General features: G+C 52.0%; 1 non-coding gene across 1 annotated transcript in view; it reads left to right on the top strand.

Moving 5' to 3' along the window:
• Nucleotides 1-4,117: 4,117 nt before the first annotated feature.
• The window catches only part of LOC126444364 (small subunit ribosomal RNA), a 1,909-nt gene continuing 1,026 nt past the window's right edge, over nt 4,118-5,000 (top strand). Inside the window, exon 1 of the ribosomal RNA XR_007582537.1 lies at nt 4,118-5,000. This exon is cut by the window's right edge and continues 1,026 nt beyond it. This is a non-coding gene — a ribosomal RNA (small subunit ribosomal RNA).

Here is a 5,000-nt window from a genome sequence, read left to right as displayed (position 1 = left end):
CTCGCAGTCACAAAAAACGCTGGGCAAATATATTTCTCGGAAGAGTAACTACAGTCCGAGCCTCCTGAGTGGGAAGAGTCTTTCTAGGCCCTGACCCACGGGAAGGGTGTAGCTTCCCCCATCCCGGACATTTGACGTCGTCACACTACCGGTATTGACTAATAGACTGATTGCTGATAATCATTAGCCATACACTGGGGGAAACGGCCGACAGGGCCGGCAACATAGTGGAGCCGCAGTGTCACTAATGTACAGAGATAGAACAGTTTCGACTGGAACCAGAGTAACCGTAGACACGGCACTGATTAGTAATAGATGCAGAGCCATCAGAATACAGATAATATATACAACCGTCCCTATACATGCTGAAAGACTCTGCACATAATGAGAACCACACGTCAGCCAGACACTCTTATCACACACTACTCTCTTATCACACACTACTCTCTGCCTGTAACAGGCACACACACACACAATATCTAACCACCAGCATGGAAGAACATCCAGTGCATCCTCTCCGCCACATTACACAATCCACACTATCATAACCAGACCGGGAGGTCCACCCAGAAAACAGAATATCCCACCCTTCCGACATCCGCCATTGCTCAGCTAAGCCACGAACACCCACACATGTCCTACACAGGGGTGCACCCAACATCACAATACTGCCTCCTGTCACAGTACACAAACAATGGCAGGAATGAAAGACACAGATCTGCCACAACCTTGGAATCGGAACGCCGCCTGTCATGAGCCACAAGTGCATCCTGACGTGACAAATCGGATGATCCCGCAGGCATGCACTTACGATAATCACTATCAACGAACCTGCCGCCCCCCCCCCCAAATACACCTTTCCCTACAACAATGTGTACCTTAACCTAAGCTATATTGTACCTTAACTTAAGCTATATCGTACCTTAACCTAACCGACATTGCGCCTTAACCTAACCTACGTTGTACCTTAACCTAACCTACGTTGTACCTTAACCTAACCTACGTTGTACCTTAACCTAACCTACGTTGTACCTTAACCTAACCTACGTTGTACCTTAACCTAACCTACGTTGTACCTTAACCTAACCTACGTTGTACCTTAACCTAACCTACGTTGTACCTTAACCTAACCTACGTTGTACCTTAACCTAACCTACGTTGTACCTTAACCCAACCTACGTTGTACCTTAACCTAACCTACGTTGTACCTTAACCTAACCTACGTTGTGCCTTAACCTAACCCATGTTGTGCCTTAACCTAACCCATGTTGTGCCTTAACCTAACCCATGTTGTGCCTTAACCTAACCCATGTTGTGCCTTAACCTAACCCATGTTGTGCCTTAACCTAACCCATGTTGTGCCTTAACCTAACCCATGTTGTGCCTTAACCTAACCCATGTTGTGCCTTAACCTAACCCATGTTGTGCCTTAACCTAACCCATGTTGTGCCTTAACCTAACCCATGTTGTGCCTTAACCTAACCCATGTTGTGCCTTAACGTAACCCATATTGTGCCTTAACCTAACCCATATTGTACCTTAACCTAACCCATATTGTACCTTAACCTAACCCATATTGTACCTTAACCTAACCCATATTGTACCTTAACCTAACCCATGTTGTACCTTAACGTAACCCATGTTGTGCCTTAACGTAACCCAATTTGTGCCTTAACGTAACCCATGTTGTGCCTTAACGTAACCCAATTTGTGCCTTAACGTAACCCAATTTGTGCCTTAACGTAACCCAATTTGTGCCTTAACGTAACCCAATTTGTGCCTTAACGTAACCCAATTTGTGCCTTAACGTAACCCAATTTGTGCCTTAACGTAACCCAATTTGTGCCTTAACGTAACCCAATTTGTGCCTTAACGTAACCCATGTTGTGCCTTAACGTAACCCATGTTGTGCCTTAACGTAACCCATGTTGTGCCTTAACGTAACCCATGTTGTGCCTTAACGTAACCCATGTTGTGCCTTAACGTAACCTAATTTGTGCCTTAACGTAACCTAATTTGTGCCTTAACGTAACCTAATTTGTGCCTTAACGTAACCTAATTTGTGCCTTAATGTAACCTAATTTGTGCCTTAACGTAACCCATGTTGTGCCTTAACGTAACCCATGTTGTGCCTTAACGTAACCCATGTTGTGCCTTAACGTAACCCATGTTGTGCCTTAACATAACCTAATTTGCGCTTTAACGTAACCCATGTTGTGCCTTAACCTAACCTATATTGCGCCTCAACCTAACCTATATTGCGCCTCAACATAACCTATATTGCGCCTTAACCTGACGCACGTTGTCGCTGAACCTGCTCTGTAATTGTTATGCAACTCGTTAAATTAGTGTAGTGTTGCCTAACCGCAACCCTCGCAATATAGTTCGCTATTCGCACTGCCCGGTCCCCTGTGTATCGCGTCATGTTAAACACCTTGCAGGTGTTGCTGACTTTCCACATGCTCCTGCTATACACTCTAATGTGGATAGCAGCAGGACGTACATGCCCCCCCCCTTCCCCCCTGCCTTCGCAAGCTGGTCGTTGAGAAGTTTGCATGTTCAATGCCCTTCGCATGCCGACGTACTCAGCCTACGTTGTGGTACGGCCTGTCACCTGTCCGCCGATGTACGCAAAACCCACAAACTGTACTGCACATTGGTCCGTATGTACTGAATGATACATCGTGGCACATGTGTGACCGTACGACGACTGCGCCTAGCAACGGCAGACCATACAGTCCAAATATTGTGCACGCAGCTACGTGTCGTCTCCCTATAAGAGCTGGATTGCAGTGTGGTACGCCATTCAGACGTGTGGGAGGAACGGACGCCCTGGATGGCGATCAGCATGAGCAGTCTGTTGATGTGGTGGAGCGTGTATTCGGACGTAGTCGTCTCTTCTCACACACCGTGATAGCATGTTGCACCGCGTTCCACATCTGCGACATCCTGCAGAGGCCGGCTGACAGTCGTTCGCGCAATGGACACCGCATACGTACGGGGGCTACCTTCCACGTGTTCTCGAGGCGTGCACATGTTGTTGCGTCTATGTGGGCAGACGTAGTGTGTTGTGACACCTGACACAGGCATGCAATACTCGTTGCAAATGGCGATGGACGTCTACGTTTGCTGGTGACGTTACGCAAATGAACAACAGGTAACCCGTTGTGGTGCGGTTGTTCTCGCTAGAGGTGAATCAGTGTTGGCGACGATCGGTCGAGCTATTAACCGGTTGTTTCAGGGATACCCACCATGCCCACGAACGTGAAAGGGGACCCACCATGCCCACGAACGTGAAAGGGGATCTGGGTGTGAGGCGATACGCGGCGGTGGCTGGGTGGGACCGTCCCCGGCCGGTGAGGGGGGGCCGCCCGGCGTGCTGGCAGCGCGGTGCGTGGGCGCACGCGCTACAGCCGGCTGGTGGGGGCGGCCAGTGGCAGGCGCGCCGGCCGACGGACGCGGCAGGCGGCGCAGCTGCGCGCCGGCGCCCCCTGCTCGCGGCGCCTTGCGGCCAAAGTAGGTCCTCGCAGGCCCGGTGCGAAGCGCGGTGGCCATCTGCAGTGTGCTGGTCCGATTGAGGACTGTGTGCGCTGAGGATGCGCCGCCGCTCGGCGCTCGGCGCCGCGACGCCGTCTGCTGCTCGGTCGCCCCAGCGGTTCTCGCAGGTGGTTTGTATCGCAGCTGTGCGGACGTGTTGGCGCGTGCGCTGTGCTGGGAGAGTTCGCTTCGGCACCCAAGTGGGGCTTTTGTCCTTCTGTGGCGCTGGCGTTGGAGCTGCCGGTCACCGTAGGTGGCGCGTGTTGTCTCCCGCCGGCAATGCCACGACAGCACGCTCCCGGGCCTCTGTCGGCAGCGGCAAGCTCAGTTGGGAGCACGGGTGGTCGCACCTAAAGCGTCTACTCGCCTAACTCCGGGCGATTGCGCCTCTCTCGAACCCGACCAAGTACTTAGGACGGCGCTGCGCGCCGCCGGGACCTGAGAGGGTTTCGAGGTGTGTTGTGCAGGGGAGCTCAGCCTCCTCCTGTTTGCAGAATAATTGAGCGGACGCTTGCGTGTTCGCGCGGGCCCCCGGGACACACTCCCGGGCGGCCGGCTGCTCAGCTCTAGTTGACGCAGCTCCCTGGTTGATCCTGCCAGTAGTCATATGCTTGTCTCAAAGATTAAGCCATGCATGTCTCAGTACAAGCCGCATTAAGGTGAAACCGCGAATGGCTCATTAAATCAGTTATGGTTCCTTAGATCGTACCCACGTTACTTGGATAACTGTGGTAATTCTAGAGCTAATACATGCAAACAGAGTCCCGACCAGAGATGGAAGGGACGCTTTTATTAGATCAAAACCAATCGGTCGGCTCGTCCGGTCCGTTTGCCTTGGTGACTCTGAATAACTTTGGGCTGATCGCACGGTCCTCGTACCGGCGACGCATCTTTCAAATGTCTGCCTTATCAACTGTCGATGGTAGGTTCTGCGCCTACCATGGTTGTAACGGGTAACGGGGAATCAGGGTTCGATTCCGGAGAGGGAGCCTGAGAAACGGCTACCACATCCAAGGAAGGCAGCAGGCGCGCAAATTACCCACTCCCGGCACGGGGAGGTAGTGACGAAAAATAACGATACGGGACTCATCCGAGGCCCCGTAATCGGAATGAGTACACTTTAAATCCTTTAACGAGTATCTATTGGAGGGCAAGTCTGGTGCCAGCAGCCGCGGTAATTCCAGCTCCAATAGCGTATATTAAAGTTGTTGCGGTTAAAAAGCTCGTAGTTGGATTTGTGTCCCACGCTGTTGGTTCACCGCCCGTCGGTGTTTAACTGGCATGTATCGTGGGACGTCCTGCCGGTGGGGCGAGCCGAAGGCGTGCGACCGCCTCGTGCGTGCTCGTGCGTCCCGAGGCGGACCCCGTTGAAATCCTACCAGGGTGCTCTTTATTGAGTGTCTCGGTGGGCCGGCACGTTTACTTTGAACAAATTAGAGTGCTTAAAGCAGGCAAGCCCGCCT

Source organism: Schistocerca serialis, unplaced genomic scaffold (genome assembly GCF_023864345.2).
Source record: "Schistocerca serialis cubense isolate TAMUIC-IGC-003099 unplaced genomic scaffold, iqSchSeri2.2 HiC_scaffold_255, whole genome shotgun sequence".
NCBI classification, from domain to species: domain Eukaryota; kingdom Metazoa; phylum Arthropoda; class Insecta; order Orthoptera; family Acrididae; genus Schistocerca; species Schistocerca serialis.
This window is presented reverse-complemented; position numbering and strand designations above follow the sequence as displayed.